General features: G+C 42.8%; 1 protein-coding gene across 2 annotated transcripts in view; it reads left to right on the forward strand.

The window, feature by feature from the left end:
* MAPK10 (mitogen-activated protein kinase 10) overlaps nt 1-18018 on the forward strand; it is a 139597-nt gene that overhangs the window by 42011 nt on the left and 79568 nt on the right. The gene's annotated exons all lie outside the window — the stretch shown is intronic.

Consider the following 18018-nt stretch of genomic DNA (forward strand, 5'->3'; position numbering starts at 1 on the left):
TTTTAAAAAAAAGATTTATTTATGTATTGGTACACTGTAGCTGTCATCAGACACACCAGAAGAGAGCATCAGATCCTATTACAGATGGTTGTGAGCCACCATGTGGTTGCTGGGATTTGAACTCAGGACCTCTGACCTCATCTCTTAACTGCTGAGCCATCTCTCCAGCCCGATGCATAGACTCTTGACTCCTGAAAACCAGGCTGCGCTGGATAGGTCTGTGTCAACTTGACAACAGGCTAAAGTCATCTGAAGGGAGGGATCCTCAATTAAGAAAATGCCTCCATAAGCTTATGCTGGACACACACCTGTAGGCCATTTTCTTAATGACTGACTGATGGAAGAGAGCCTAGCTCGTGGTGAGTGACTCCATGCCTGGACTGGTGGTACTGGTTTCTGTAAGAGAGCAGACTGAACAAGCCATGGGAAGCAAGCCAGTAAGGCATTCCTCCATGGCCTGGAAATCAACTCTTGCCTTTAAGTTCCTGCCCTGCTTGAGTCCTTTCCCTCACTGCTTTTGATGATGGGGCAGTTATATGGAACTGTGAGCAAAACAAAATTCCTTTTCTCCCAAGTTAGATTTGTTCATGGTGTTTGTTACAGCAGTAGAAATCTGCAGACACGTGGTAAATGATGTCTACTATTTATACCGTCATTTGTGACTATTGGTTCCCAGTGCGAACAATGGAGGTGAACCTTTTCTGTTATCTGCCTCAGACTTTAGGTTTCCTTTTTCAGCGTGTGAGAAGCTTGGATGATGTCTACGAAACACATCAGATAGCAGGATTTCAGTAACTTGGGAACTTAAACAGATTTATGTCTGATGGATACTGTGCCATTGATTTGTTAGTAGAATTATATTTTGCAATGTTGGTCTTTGCTGCAAGGGAAAAATATAAAACTGTGATGGTTTATATATGCTTGGCCCAGAGAGTAGAATCATTAGAAGGTGTGTGGCCTTGTTAGAGTAGGTGTGGCCTTGTTGGAGTAGGTGTGGCCTTGTTGGAGTGGGTGTGGCCTTGGAGTAGGTGTGGCCTTGTTGAAGTAGATGCATCATTGTGCTTTAAGACCCTCATCCTAGCTGCCTGGGAGCCAGTCTTCTGCTAGCAGCCTTCAGATGAAGATGTAGAACTCTCAGCTCCTCCTGCACCATGCCTGCCTGGATGCTGCCATGTTCCTGTCTTGATAATATTGGACTGAACCTCTGAACCCTTAATCCAGCCCCAGATAAATGTTGCCTTCTATAAGATTTCCATTGTCATGGTGTCTGTTCACAGCAGTAAAACCCTAACTAGGACACTTATCTTCCTCACATGTATATCATAATCTCTGCCATCCGTAAGTATATATCCTAGTGTGTTTACCATATAAACTGGAGAGACCACTTTGTAGCACTGATCACATTGCTTCTCGGCCTTTTGGCTAAGATTAAGTGTAGTGTCTGTTCTTATCAGTTTAACATTGATCACTGAGATAAAAGCACTGTCCCAACAGTTTTACAGAAAGGACTCTATCTCTTGTTTTATACTTCTTCCAACAATTAAGGTGCCTTTCCCCAGAGAAGAATTACATTCTAATGAAATAGTATTGCTTTATTATTATTATATGCTGAAGTAAATCTCTCTCTGTCAGTTATAAATACTTAGATGAGAATAAGAGAATGCATAGTGCGAAAAGCAGATTATTTAGGAGATATCATAGGCAACAAATCACAGCACACTCAGCAATTTCTAATGAAAACCCGATATCTTAGCCTCATGAATATATGACTATGGAATCTGACATTCAGCATCTGGAGATTTCAGCTTAGTCCCTGCTGTTCATTAGGAATGAGACCTGAAACCCCCTGAGCTTCACAGTTCTTTGCTAAATAAGGCTAGCAGTGCCAACACCATAGCGCAAGTACGTTTGCGTGAAGATTAAACTCTATAATGTAATCAAAATACGATGTGTGACATATGTGATACTCACTAAAAAGGGACTCTTTCTTTTTCAAGCCATAGTAACACAAAGACAGTCAGACAGACACACACATACACGAGTGCTTGTGGAGACAATAAGGGACTGGTGTTACTACTCTGATTTAGGCAGAAAGTTGTTCTCAGGGATCTAATCGTGACATTTCTTTCATCTTCCTAAATACAAACAGTGCACATTCATTTTTTATAGCATCGGTTTTATATCATGGTATTTTCATTCATCTTGAGCTTATAAGGTCGTTCAACATGCATTTTAAAACGTGTGGTCTCTAACAGTAAATGCTACAGGACTTAGTTTGCTCTTTTAGGTTCTATGAACTATTTGGGTCTATCCCTGACTATCCAGGAGTGGCTTCTCTTCCTGACTAGGAGCTGTTAGCTTAAAGCAAATTATGACTAGGATTCTCTGCTATAACAAGGGAAATGCCATTTTAAACCTATTTTTTTTAACATTTGTTGTTAATTGGAAATGTGTGTTTGTGTGTGTGTGTGTGTGTGTGTGTGTGTGTGTGTGTTCATGTGTTTGGAGTTGCCCTCAGACCAGAAGAGGGATTAGGATGGCCGAGAGTTAGAGTTTCAGGTGGTTATGAGCCATCTGGTAAGTATTATTAGGAACCAAAGAGAGACCCTTTGCCTAGGGCATTATGGCCTTGTAGCCACCTCTTCAGCTCTTTAACTCCTTTTGATAAGACAGGGCAACTATGAAGGGTATTGACAGTGTAAATAGAATCCGCCCCCTTGGGCAATGGTGTATTGTTTTTCTATTCTACATGTAACTGGGTCTCTATACCTTAGGTGTTACTGTATTCTTAGAACCTTGAATTCACCATGAGATTATCATCTCATAATTTTGGCAAGACAGCAGGACCATCTTTTGGGAATGGCATCCTTTTGTGATGATTTCATGATGGATGTGCAAAGTGGCTTGGTTGTAGCAGAGCCCTGTAACAAAGCCTGAACCCGACACAGAGAAGCTGCCTGATTTTCCTTAGGGCTCAGTTTCCACAGGTGTGCGCAAGAGCCTGGGTGAATTAGCAAAGGTCTTTCTAGATGAAAGCTTAGTCGTGATATTCAATTTTCTATTTCCAAAAAATCTGCAGCCTGCTTTTTCTTCCCTTTTGAAAATTGCTGCTGACACACACAGTGCTCTCAGAATTCTGCAGTGTTTAGCATGCAGCTGGTGGGGTGCAGAGCTTGGAGCTTGGAAGTAATTACCAAGACTTCAGCAGCCAGTGGGCATGTGTGTGTGTGTGTGTGTGTGTGTGTGTGTGTGTGTGAGTGAGTGTGTGAGCTTGTGTGTGTGTAAGCTTCTCAGTGTGTGAGCATGTATGTAAGCTTGTGTGTATGTGTGGCCTTGTGTGTGAGAGAGCTTTTGTGTGTGTATGAGAGAGAGAGAGCTTGTGTGTTTGTGGGAGCTTGTGTGTGTGTGAGCATGTATGTGAGCTTGTGTGTGTGTTTGAGCATGTGTGTAAGCCTCTCTTTGTGTGAGCAGGTATGTAAGCTTGTGTGTATGTGTGAGCTTGTGTATGTGTGTGAGCTTGTGTGTGTGTGAGAGAAAGAGAGAGAGATTCTGTGTGTGTGTGCATGTGCATACACGCATGTGCTTGTGCATTTTTATTGTGCATTTATGTATGTGCAAGGTGCAAACATATGAATCAGAATGTGCACATCAATTTTCTTTCATTCGAATCAGGAGGAAAATATAGAATTATTGCCAGTAAAGGCAAGTTTTTCATTTCCTGACGTTTATTTCCTTGGAAAATCTGAAACACTTACATATTATCAGCAGCTTGCATACCAGAGAGAAGTAAGAGATGGGAAATTTGCACATGTTCATGGTGCAATGATGTTTGCAAAATGGTGAAGCATGAAACACTTAGAACAGTTACACAAGATTTGATGATTAATGGACATTAACCAAGGTCTGAATTAGAAATTTTACACATAAAACTCAAAATGTACGTGATACAGCACGTTCCCTCCAGGGGCTTGACACGTGCTCCTGACTTGTTAGATGTGTTAGCTACAAGCATGTACCTAGAAGAACATGTTTTCTCATCTCTTGAAAATGTGCTAAGAAGAGGATGCTGCTGGGAATAGACCTGGAGACAGTCAGTTTAGAGAGAGGCTAACTCACCCAGGAGATGGGACATGCCTTCAAATATTTGAAGTCACAAGTGCCAATAGGTGAGGAAACTGAGACTGCAGAACACACGGGAGTAACAGCAGCTGCATCGTGATTCTGCCTGAGAAGGAACTTCATCCCTTGGAACTGCATCCATGGCTGCTGCCCTGTGGCAGTCCGAGCTGCCTGGGTGAACGTTTCCGGGCCATTGGGTTTTCCATGGAATGTTCATTTGGTACTTTCTTACCTTTTAAGTTTTCATCTAGTTCTGCGATTTTGTGGGTTCTTGTTATTTAGAAGTTGGCAGTGCTTTCCATCAGAGTAGCTGCTGGAGAGTGTGTGACTGAGTGTCGTGTTTAGCTGTGGAGGGGGACATCATTCAAGTTAGTGCCACACTGCTAGAGGTGACTGGGTTGAGCTAGAGTTTGGACAAGTCGTCAGGATCAGCACTAAAATGTGGGACAGCAGTGGTTGGGCTGGGTGTGCTGGATTTACACACAGAATGCCCACAAAGCAAGTTCCTTACTCTTGAGATTCTCCTCAGAGCACCAGTCAGCAGACATGCTTCTTTGCAAATGGTTGAATCCTACTGTTTTTGTTATAAGTTGCACACTGCAAAGGGTTTTAGTCATGTGTATATAAAAATCATGTCACAGATGGGAGATTTTATATTTATTTGGATGGGAAATTTTATATTTTAGTTGAATCTTAAGTTTATAAAAGTTTTAGAGACTCCTTTTTAAAGACAAAATATAAAGCAAAAATATATAATTGTGGTTGACCAAAACTTTTGTTACTTATAGTTTAGCAAACAGCTTTCACTATTGAAGTTATTGCACATTATATACATACACAAGCACATGCAAATACACATGTCCATGCAAATACACATGCACATGCATGAACACACACACAATTCAAGAAGACATTTTTGAAGACATTAGAATTAGATTTGGTTGAGGCTTGTTCTTTTGCTTGTATTATAATGCTAAATACTGGCCCCAAGTCCTGGTTGCCCCCAGGAACTAGAGAAGCTGCATATATACAAGTAACTCTGTGTAACCAAATTATCTCTGACTGGTGAATGAAGGTACCGACAACTAATAGCTGGGCAGAAGACAGGTAGGGTTTTGGTTTCTGGGCTTGGGATCTGAAGAGACCACGAGGAAGAAGAAAAAGGGGGGAGGGGAGGGAGATGGGGAGGGAGAGGAAGACAGAGGGAGAGAGGGAGAGAGGTGGAAGAGGAGAGTTAGAGAGAGGAGAGACAGCATGGGGTAGGTGAGGAGTTATGGAAACAGGAGCCTGAGGGTTGACCAATTGGAGTTAAGAGCAGCTCAGATGAAACGCAGCAAGTTGTGACTGGGGTTACTGATGGGGAAGTAGATTCTAGTAAAGGGCAGCCATCTGCTCAGCTCTAGTGCTGATTAAGGCTTGTTGTAAATATAAGAGGCATGCATCTCTCATATGGGAACTGAATGATAAAAGATGGGGTAGAAACCCCCAATTTGAAATTAAATAATCAATACAAGATTTAGGATGATATTCACTTGAGTCCTTGTGATCACCCCATTCTGAGCTTGTAGATTTCACTGTGTTCCACTGGTTGATTTAACTCATTTGATGCCTTCGTTGCCAGGGCAGTGTTTACCTTCCAAGTAAAGGCAGGGTAGGAATCAGATAAATTGGGGATTAAATTCCGGGTTAATGTTCTGTTGAGTTCATTGGTGGTCCCTGATCTAACACATATGATGCCTTCTATCATGATAGGCCGTGTTTCCCAAATTGGTATTTTGAAACCCTACTTCATAATTTAAATGTAGTACTTGAATAGTGCCTGTCAACTTTCATGTAAAATGGTTTTGCCTTGTCTCATAAATAACAATTTCAAAATATTTAGTGTCAAATAGAATACTCTCTACCATTAACAGTCTGCATTACTCACTGACCTATAAACAGGATTTATGTAGGAATTGTTGACTAATTGCATTTCTGGCACCACATTCTGCCAGTAATTTGATCATAAACTCATGGGGCCTTTTGCTCCTACCTTGAAACTTCAATAAAACTGTATGATGTGATAGAAACTGGGGGAGAATTATAGTTCTTGTTTGGAAAAATACAGCGGCTAGTCCAGCTGCTGAGATAAATCCCCGCTAAGCAGGCTTCTCCTAACTGTGCTTTGGAGAGCCGATGGGTTGTTTGACGGAGCGGTTTGGGTCCTATTAGATCCCAAATTCAATCTCACATCCTGCAGTGATATTTCCTCACATCGTGTCTTGTCTGCTCTTCTCAGTGCTTCTTCCGCATGCCCATGAGCTAGAGAATAAAAGTGAGAAAACACCCATAAGGTCTTATGCATGGATGCTCTTCATTAAAAAACCGAAGCTAGTTCATCTCAATTTCTTTCGTATTTTGTTCCTGAGGGTAATATGGTCTGTAGGAGGCAATGCCACATGTTCCTGTGACCACACAACCATCTACTATATACAATCTGCCACGATTTCTTTTTGTTTTCTTGGGGAAAAAAAATCGTATTATGACCTTCCATGTATAGACGTCCATTGTCCCTCTGTTTTTCTTCCCTGCAAAACCCAAATGCTGATAAGAACCCATTTCCTCGAGTGAGGCATGTGTCTCCAGCCACCTGGAAAACCCAGGCAGGAAGTCACAAGCAAATCTCTTTGGATAACAAATCCACCGGGATAGCTGAAGGAGGCTGGAGAGAGCTCCTGGTCACTAACACCAGAGCACCAACCTGAGAGCACAGCAAAGCCACTGCTCTGGGGCTCTGCTCCGTTTACATTCTGAGCATCCTACGGCAAAAGCTTTATCTCGTCACCTCTCCTCTCAAAAGCACCAGCACTCTTTCCCCACGCCATCTAGCTCTGATTTTTATTTCACCATGAAAATAAAAGCTACAAGAAAGGAATAGCCATGAAACTCCCCACCAATACATCTTCCCAGTGCTGCCACCGGTCAGTCTCCTTTTCTGATGGTGGGGTACCATGCATTTCCCCACATAAACAGCCTTGGACTTCTAACTCCACCCACTTCACGACACACTGCAAGTAGACTTCTCTAGTAATCAGAATATCCCTTTAGAGCCCTCCATCTTTCCTTGAAGCCAAACCTTCCCATTTGCATGTAGTATTTTCTCCTGTCTTTTATCTCATCAAATACCTTCAGTGTAGGTTTTTAGTTTTCTATCATGCATTCCTCAAAAAGATACAGTTTTGTGAACACAAAATTAGCTTAGAGTTTTGTATTTAGTGGGCCATTCAGATGGGAGCATGGAAGATAGTGCTGAGGGCAGTTTGAACTCTGGCATCCTAGAAGGGAAGTGTGTTAGTGAGTATTGACTCTGCCATGTGGTTATTAATAGTCTTTCTCATGCAGATCTAAATTGAAAGGGAGCAAACTGGACAAAGCTTAGCTTTGCAAACGTTGCTCGGTTATTAAGTCCCCCCAAAGGCAGTACCCACATTAATTTTGCTCTGTTTTGTGTTGAGGCCATAAGATGATTCTTTGAATATAGTTGGCACTAAATACATGTTTAGCAAGTAAACTGGTGGCTGGAATACAAAAGGGACATCTCAGGAGGAAAAGAAATACCAGAAAGGGTAATGAAGCTGAGTTCAGTGTTTAAGGGGATAACCTGTTTAAAGAAAAGCTTCGTTTTAAATGGAATAAAGGGAGTGGTGACCTCAGGGCATGAGCCCACCCAGCTAAGCTTCTGAGTGGCCATGCTTAAAACTAGGAAGGTGAAACCTCGGTTGCCTTGGAAACCCAAAGATGTTAAAGATGCCAAGGCCATGGGATACCTACCAAGGAAAGATGCAGACCAGATTTAGAACCAATCCAAAAGAAAAATGTTACAGTCAATAAAACTGCAAGGAATTGAAGATCTGACAAACACTTGATATCAGACATGGAGATACAGAGCTTGCAGTTTGCCCTATTGGTTTTTGGACTTGCTTTGATCCTGTATTTCATTCCTATAATCTCTTTCCACTGGTTTAGAATGGTAATACATATTCTGTGCCATTGTGTGCGTCGGAAGCATGTGGCCTGCTTTTTGACTGGATTAATGGATTGGGGTTAAAGATCACCATGAATCTTAGAGGAAACTGAACTTTAAACAATGTTGATAGACTATGGGGACTTTTGAAGTTGGACTGAATGCATTTTTTTCACTATGACATGGCTACAGGCCAGTGGGGGCCGGGGAGTAGAATGTGGTGGTTTGGATAAGAATGGTACCCACTGGCTCAGTGACTTAGACAAGGCATATCCGGAGAGTTCTGAGAACTGGGAATGAAGTCTCCTTTACTACCGGGAATATTTCAACCATCAGTCTTCTCACTTAACGTTTATTTATTTATCTTTTCTAGTGACAACTATATTCCAGACAATATCTTATGGCCTTAATGTAAAACTGAGCAAAAGAACACTGTTGCCCTAGGAGGATGTGGTAATAAAGCAACAAACTGGGACTTGAAAAACTAAGCAAATTTTATTCTTCTGACAACTTCCCAGGATGCATTTTCTTAGTTATTAGTGCTGTGTTACTCAAGACACTCTCCTTACAAGTGCCATGAATAGAATACTTGGGGTTTTCAGACACAAAGTAAGTGGGTGGGCCTAGTCTAACTTAGATCTACCAGGATCAAGTGTTTGGATAAGGCTCAGCTAAAGATGAGACATCAATGTCACACTCCTCAGGCTCCCACAAAGCTCAGGAAGAAGGTACGGAAAGAATGTAAGAGCCAGAGGCTTAGAAACATCAGGGTGAAGGAGTGTCTTCTCGACATGACAGGACCATCCCATTCATGAATCCTTAGCTGCTGTGTTTGTCTGCACAAGATCCGCACAAGATAGATTATCCTTGTCACGATCCCAGCATGGATTAGGCAGGGGGTCCTGGCCTCCTACATACACTGGCGGAGGAGCAATGGACAGTTGATAGAGTTGGAGACAGTTTTAAGGATGTGGCCCCTGGCAGGTCAACTGCTCCAGATGCTGGCTCCAAGCCCACAGTATACGGGCAGCAAACATCGGACTTGATGGGTTATTAAAAAATTAATAATTAAAAAGAGGACATGAAAATGGGCGGAGTGTAGGAAGATGGATCTGGCAAGAGTTAGGAGGTAGAGTGGGGAAGAAATATGACCCACACTCTACACTCTGAAAGGATGATAGTTTCTAAGGATAAATAAAGAGTATATTTTCAGAAAGAAAGCACATTGGAAAGAAAACAGACTCCTGTCTGGAGTGGATATGGGCAGGAGATAATGGGAAAAAAACAATATGACTTCTACTCTCAGAACAAGCAGTGTTTAAGTTGAAGACTGCAAGAGACTAATGTAAGGTTATTGTTTATAAAGTCTAGAGCCTGTTAATTTTGTGCTATTTCTAAGACATCAGATTAGAGATTGGCTTCAGTGATACACACGAGTTAGGTCTTTTGAGAAAGAGATCTGTGCTAGAAGTAAAATCTTTAGCATCATCAGCAGCTCGATGTTGAAACACACTTCTTGGATTACATACAAAGTTTTACAAGTTTCTCGGTGTCCTTTCCTTGCATGCTCGACACTTGCACAGTAAATAGGGGAAAATACAGTTCCGTGCAATAAACAAGTGGGGTCTGGGAAGCTAAATCCTTTAGGACCTGGGGTGCTTGAATGTGGACACTGAAAGGTAAGGAAGCTGAAATGGAGGGCAAAGGTTATTGAGCACATGACTATCATGACGCAAATACATGACCACAGACAGAATCCTACGGCGCCAGCACTATAAATACCAGCCTGAAGGGGAACTCCTGAAGCACGCGTAGGACATACGGGAAATCTAATACCCGGTGTTGGGAGGCCGGGGGATGTTGGAGTCCTTCACTTAGCAGTGCCGCAGACAGACAGAAGTCACAGTCAGAAGTGCTGTCCTCGGGTGGGCTTCGGGAAGAGAAAGCTGGCCCCTGGGCTGTGCCCGTGGCTGGATCTTTTCGTGGTTCCACATCCTGTGCACGGAAACCATCTGTAGTTCCTGTGGCCCAATTAATGTACCTCATCCGTTTCGATATCAAGAAATAATTCCAACCCGCTAGCCGCAGGAACACTTCCCGGCTTCAGGGTTTTTTTTTTTTTTTTTTTTTTTTTTTTTTTTTTTTTTTTTTTTTTTTTTGACACAGCATGCTTGCCTGTGAGCTTATTTTGAGAGCTGCCATTTTACCAATGAACCCCTTGCTTCAATGGCGTCTCCTCACCAGGTTCTGACAGCTCCTAGGAGTTAATGCACATCTGAGTTTCTGTGAGAACCTTGCTAGTGAGAACAAATGAACAAGGAAAGGAAGAGTACATTCTTCTTCTTCATGGTTCACTTATTTTTATTTCATGTGCTTTACAGACAGTTGTGAGCTGCCATGTGGGCGTTAGGAATTGAACCCAGGTCCTGGAAGAGAAGCCAGTGCTCTTAACCACTGAGCAACCTTAAGTTTAATCACCATATGAAATCCACTGGCAAGAAATGGCCAAAGGTGGCCCAAGAGCAGCGTTTTGTGGTTCTGTCTCTGTGGATAATACACAAAAGACTCCAACCAGAATTCAGTGGTCAGGGACAGAGGGGTGATGCCATTATTTTTAAATCTGGAGAATTTCACAGTGAAACTGTGCACTGATGTATATTAGCAGAAGGAAAATTACTGATGTTGCAACTCATTTTAAACAAATGTATTAAAATAAAAAAGGAGTAAAATTTTATACTCATATTGATAATCTAGATATTTAAAAGATAACCCAAGCATAATTATTGTTTATATATCTTCAAGAGTTTCAATCAACAAACTCTCTGCTTTTGTAATATCATTTTTCTGGTATTCTCTTGAAAAGGTCCCTTTTATTCATTATTTTTCATGAAATTTTTGATATTTCAAATAATATGAAATTAAAATATTGAAACACTGAATACAGGTTGTAACACTTCAACTTAAAAACACTCTAAGGACTAAGAAAAAGATTCTGCAAAACAGAACATTTATTAATTTTAATTATTTTTTATTTTGTGGCATAAAAATCTTTATCTTCTTTCCCTCCTTTGCCTCCCCCTCCCTCCCTTCATCCCTTTCCAACTCCCTTCTTCCTTTCCTTCCTTGATGTGGGGAACAAACCCAGGGGCTTGCACACTATAACAACATTTGGGTTTTACTTTTTTAATTTTTGCTTTTAAGGAAATGTTGAATTTTCCCTTCTTTCAAGCATGTTTTTATTCAGGAAATAATTTTGTGAACCAGAACTCATCAAACACATTGTATCAATGTATGGCCTTTTGAATGGCACACCCAGTATAGATATGAAAAATGATTTAATATTTGGATTATAATCGTGATTATATATTATATTTACGCTTGTCAATTTTCCACCAACAATAGAATGAATTTTCTTTTAAAATCTTTATTAGATTTACTCACTTGTTTGGGGTGAATGTTCCTGTGATGATACACTTGGGGAGGTTCCTAGAGAGCTTGGTGAGCAGGCTCACTTAGTGCACCACGGGAGTCAGAGATCCCTTCAGGTCCTCACGTGGGGCAGCAAGAGCCTTTGTATGGTCACCCACTGCAGAAGCCCTGACTGAGTGAATGTCCAGTCTTTTATTGAATTCATTTTAAAAGCTAGTTTGGACTATAGTAACTGTCTTAGGGTTTTACTGCTGTGAACAGACACCATAACCACAGAAAGTCTTATAAGGGCAACATTTAATTGGGGCTGGCTTACAGGCTCAGCGGTTCAGTCCATTATTATCAAGGTAGGAGCATGGCAGTTTCTAGACAGGCATGGTGCAGGAGGAGCTGAGAGTTCTACATCTTCATCTGGAGGCTGCTAAGAGAAAACTGGCTTCCAGGCAGCTAGGATGAGGGTCTTAAAACCCACACCTGCCATGACACACTTCCTACAACAAGCCCACACCTATTCAAACAAGACCACATCTATTCAAACAAGGCCACACCACCTAATAGTGCCACTGCCTGGGCCAACCATATTTAAACCACCAGAGTAGTATAATATTTGAAACATTGGTAAACAAGTGCAAAGCAGGTACCATTTAAATGACTACAATTTATTTTCTCTTGGCGGAGGCAGCACAGTAGCAGAGAAGCGCGCGCGCGCACACACACACACACACACACACACACCATATAAATTCATGCACATGCACACACACACCCCACATGTACACACACACATGCACACATATATCACACACACATGCAGACACACATACACACATGCCCTCCACATGCACATACACACACACACTCACATATACATGTGCACACACACACATTTACATATGCCCTGTGTGTGTGTGTGTGTCCTGTGAAAGTTAAAACAGGCATCCTAATTTGGAAGACATGTCATTTGATCTAGGTTAAGCTGCTAACAGGAAAGAACACTGTAAACACACCTTATGCTGAGCTGTCACTGGAAGGCCCTTGCCCCTCCATCTCTTTACATCTTGAAACCCGTGTGAAAGGACAAGACATAGGAGACCCCAGGAGGTGATAGGTCCTGAGGGTCTGCCTTTACAACTGACATTTGTCACTTTATGAAAAACCCAGCGACTAGCCAGGCCTTTCTTCCATGTGAGGTCAGAGCAAGATGTGCCATCTTCGAGGAACACTGACCCTGAATATGCTGCTGCCTCAGCCTCCCCAGCATGAGAGCTGTGAGAATTCTATCTGTGAGCTCCAACGTCTGTGTCACCACCCTCTCAGGCGAAGGGCAACTGATAGGATATTAAATGGTATTTATCGAGGGGGTTTCCAGACTGTGGTCCCAGCAGGGCAACAGTGACCGTCTCCAGAAAGAAAGGCCAAGAATCCCACCGTTGATCAGCCCATGAGAATGAATGTCTCAGCAAGCTCAAAGGGTGCTGGAGCCCCAGAGAGCTGCTGGTCTTCATTCTGTGTGGGAATCCTGAAGAATTAGGCTCTAACACCATCGAAGGAGTGCCTCAGACACATGAGCTTGCCGGTAAGAGTGAGGGCCAGCAGGCAAAAGGCAAATGCCTCCTCCGTCCATGGCCTTTTAAGTGGGATGGCACACTAGAAGGTGTGGCCCACATTTAGGGTGGGGTTGGCCATCCTCAAACGATCCAATCAAGGGACTCCCTCATGGGCTTGCCTGGGTGCTTGAGTTTTAGTTGATTCCAGATGTGGTCAAGTTGACAGCAAAAGTTAATCCCAAAACTGTCCTGAGTGTGAAGAAGCTGTTCTAGCTTCCCCTTGCTCTTAGGTTAAGAGCTTGTGAACCCTGTTCAAAATGTAGAAGTGGATTTGGTAGATTTCAGTAACCAGTTCACACCAGGGAAAGTGGGACTTTGTCTTCTTTGGTCATGAAAGCTGGATATTCGAAGGCAATGGACAAGCAGAGGGGTTTTTGTTTGTTTGTTTGTCTGTTTGTTTTTCTTCTGTGTGGTTTTAAAATAAAAGGCTCAAGCTTTAGAGCAGAATTTGGTTGGAGCAGGTGATGTATTAGGATATTTAAGGTGCACCAATGGGGTTTTATGTTACCTTCTGAGAGGTGACCCATGAGGATCCACCGTTGGCACCTCAGTGTGTTCATATGATTAAGAACATTTTAAATATTAAAAGGAAGGTGGTAAGAAAACATATTCAAGTAAATAATCCTTCCTCTGGAGAAAAATATCACTGCAGTCGGTGCTCAAGATTGTTAGAATATAAAACTGATAAATGTTGAGGACAAAACTTGCCTGTAGTTATGTGTACACACACAGATGTTTACGTAAATTTACACAAAGACGAGCACAGACTTAAGGCTTCATAGGGCTGGCTAAGTGGCAGGAGCATAGTAATAAATATCTGCGTATTCCTTTGACCCACTGACCTGATAATAGTAGAGGTGGGTCAGTAGCCTGTGTAATAGTCATGTAAGAGTGGCCATAGTTCTTCAGCAAATATTCCAGAAAGTATCTGGAGAATGTCTATAAAGATGTACTTCCATTTTTATTTCCTTAGATAAAAAGGGGGGGGGGAATCAAGACTGTATGGCCACGAACTAAAGATGACTTAAAAGGAAAGGAGTCCCAAGACACCAGTTTTCCTGTGCAGCACCCAACAATGCAGTCCGAAGGTGTGCTTGCTAACCACTGCCAGTAAAGATGTAGGAACCGCAGAGAAAGGGGCTTTGTAGAGTCTGCCAGTGCCAAAGGAGGGAGAAAGACAGTTTTTCTGAAGACGGAGGTTTAATACAGTCAATGTGTGTTTCTTCACATGCTGAGAACCAGAGAAGTGGCTTCTGTCTGGGCTTCCTGGGGTGCTCCTAATTCATTAGTAGCATATCGAGCACTCTGGATTCAGATGGGTCCTGTAGAGGCCCAGGAAAGCCTTGTCTGGAAGAGAGAGGGTAGCTGTCGCCTGCCATTCGCTGGATGGTAAGCTGAGTTGGCGGAAGACCTGTGATTTTTTTTTTCTTTGCCACAGTGATTGGTGCCATCCTCCACATTACAGGTTAGTAGTGGGCAGCTGTGGCCTCCACAGTCCATTCCCTTATCCTTGATACGGTGTTGAAGTGACAGAAACACCTCCAGTACCTGCTTCTAGCTCAAGATTCCCTAACCTCAGAGATGAGTATGCAGTCTGGCAACAGGCAGCTCTGGGGCCCCCCAGAGTAAAGGGCACCACCTAACCTTGACATTGATTAGAAACACCCTGTGGGCTTTAAGAAAACATGAGCTGTCCATTGTTTCATTAAAAAACCGCCAACCAGGCCATTAATGTTGAAAGTCTGATATCTATACAATTACAATGTATCGAGATTTTAACAAGCCTTCTCCCTACTCTTTTATGTTATGAGATGAAGTTCAGAAACAGGGTCCAGGTGGTGGGTGTGGTGGTTAATTTCTAGTGAGTGGAAAGACTGGAAGCTGCTAATTAGTATACTGATTTCTAATTGTCACACGCACTCTAGAAATCATATTTTATTCTCTGTTGCATAATAAAGCCAACAAGGACACCGATTTTCAGACTAGGTGTTGTTTACTAGCCCAGTGAGACACTACAGCTACACACGTCCACTATTACAGCCAGCTTGTCAGGATGTTGTTACTTCTGTTCCCACTGTCTTCCCGTGAGTTTACACTAGAGAGCAGCAGGGCCGGCACCCTTAGCAAAGCCTGCATCGAGCAAGGGCTCCCAGAGGAAGGGAGTGCCATGTGATATGAGCATTGGCGTTTCTTCAGTTTTTCCTCAGGACCTTCAGGCTTGTCTGCTGTCTGTAGGACCAGGTCAGCGTCTCAGGGATTAAACCAAGAACAGGCCTCCCGGATTTCTCCACAGTAAAAACAGATGCAGAGTTAAACTGGCCAAATATGGGCGCTATGTTCTTAGGCAGCATCAGCAGGCGGGGCGGCGGAGCTGCAGCATTGACCTCAGAGGACAGAATCAGCTGAGGAGAATGACCAGGGTACCAACCAGCTGGTCACGGCGCCCGTCTGTCTCCATCTCCATCGGGATGTGCCGTCTTCCTGGATGACTGCATCTCCACACTAACCTCGGAGGTCACACCTGACTTCACCGGAAGTGCCCTCACGAGTTATTCTGACTCCTAGCTATTGTATTTTTTTTTTTTTTTTTTTTTTTGTCTATTAATTTTTGAAGATCGAAAACCTGAACTAGTTTATGTGTTTGGCTGAAGATTTCCAGGCTTTCTTTGGAGTAAGTGATCACTTCCTGTTGCTACCATCAATGACCTTGAGAAGTAAATTAAAGCCGGTATCTACAAGCCGGTCACTTTGCTTTGCTTGTGTGCAAGGTGCCAGGGTACTCTCCACCTGCTCTCTCTGTTTACATTGGAGGGATAAATGTAACAAATCCTAGCTGTCCGGTACACATTCTAAAACGTGTAAGAAGATGGTCGGGAAAGCGCAGTTACAACTTTTACTTTCATTAACTTGTTGGAGTTGGTTTCCTCTTCCTGCCATGTGGGGCCCAAGATTCAAACTGGAGCCACCAGGCTTGGCAGCAAGCCCCTTGGCATTGAGTTCTCTTTCTGTTTTAAAGCGTGGTAGTGGTAGAAAGTGGGCCCATGGATGACATCATCAGAGAGACCAGGGTAGACAGCTGAATTGACAACTCTGAGGTAGGACCACAGAGGGAGTGTATGAATGTGGGAAAGCACTGGTAGCCCTACCCCAGATTTTCCTGACACCCAGAGTACCATTGCTTTATTTAGTTCAGGACCGCATGTGCTGAAAAGACTGAGAGACGGAAGTACATTCAGAGGAAATGGCCCAGATGGAGATGAGACATAAAACTATGTATGGACAAATGGCATGAAGATGTGGGTGATATTTTGATGAAGAAAGAACAGGCTTTGTGGGCAGCAGGAATGGCTGACTTTCTGAGTATTAACTTGGCCCTTTGAAGGATTTCAGACTCAGTGGTTGGTCATAAGGAAAGGAAAGAGTTTCTATGAGTTGTCCTTGAAGGCATGACCAACTGCCTTCAAGGTAACCATAGAGAGATGACCATCTTTGTTGGAATCATGGCCTTGCTAATCTCAAAGCTGTCTGCCAACAGCGTGAGCTGGCCTGTTCTTACTGAGCGCTGAATTTGAAGGAACATAGGCAGAGGGAAAACACGCTGCTGATGGAGAGAGTTTAGAGAAAATACATTCTAAATAGAGTTTAATAAGGTCTCTTAGTTATAAATATGACCCGGCCAGTGCCCCCTCCCCCCAATAATCAAAGAAGAGTCCTATGGGTTTTAAAAATCAGATCTAGCACAGTTTCAGGGGGATTACTCCTGAGTCTATTCTTCTATTTGCCAGACTGTCTACTTCCCAGCTGCATTGCCCACTTGCTGTTTGAATCTTGCTCAGATCACACATGCTTCAGCAGTCTATCCCAGGGTGCACTTTACTCTGGCACGTGTTCCTGGTCCATCTCATCTAATGGAGACCTCCTGTTCTCCCCATTTCCTCCTCCTTCATTCTCCTTTGTCTTCTTCACTGCCCTTCTTCTTCCTCCTTGTGGTTCCAACCCCAGACTCCCAGCTCAGTAGCTCAAGCCCCACCTCTATTCATATAACCATTTTTATTTAACCGATATTTTAAAATTACACAACCAAGGCTGGTGTATATCAGAATTTGCTCTTTTTGGAGCAGCCAGCTCTTGGGGTACAGAAGGGAACATTTGAATGCATAGGAGCACCAGACAGACCCCCAGCAACTAGAGATGAGATGGAGGGGTGAACTAGGCAAAATATAAAGTTTCATCCAGGTTACCCCGTGAGCTCCTCATTATCATCGGTGTACCTCACATCAGTATAGAAAGGCCACACCCTTCTTTGTCTTTTGACTCAATAGCTTGAACCCTAAATGGTTCATAGCACTGCAAATTTAATAAACCAGTTTTAGGGATTCCGGTTCCCTTACTTATCCTGCAAACCAACAAAGCTCAGCAAACCCCAAAGTACCTTGTATGCAGTGCAGACATTTTAGGGATATATCATGAGACACAGAAGCAAAGGCCCTGTCACGTTCTCCCTTGACTATGTGAGGAATATATGACTTTAGATCGTGTGTTAAAAGCCTGATAATTTGTTGTTAGCTGGCTCGATGGCTGCACCTCTTAGTAGTATTTAGTCCTCCCTTGGTACTTAACGGCAGTTATGTGTGGTACAGGAGCATCTTCCAATGATGTCGCTCATCCCGAGCCTTGTTGCACTCTCATGACTCAATGCTATCTTGGCTCTTACCATCCGACTATAAAAACTGGATCTTTTCACTAGGGAAAGAGCAGATGCCCATGTGAACTAACCCAAGAACCTGCAGCCTAACTCAGAGAGAGACTACCTACATATTCTATTGACAGATGAGAAATTCAAGCTCAGATAGATGGAAT

This window comes from Micromys minutus, assembly GCF_963924665.1.
Source record: "Micromys minutus genome assembly, chromosome: 11".
NCBI lineage: Eukaryota > Metazoa > Chordata > Mammalia > Rodentia > Muridae > Micromys > Micromys minutus.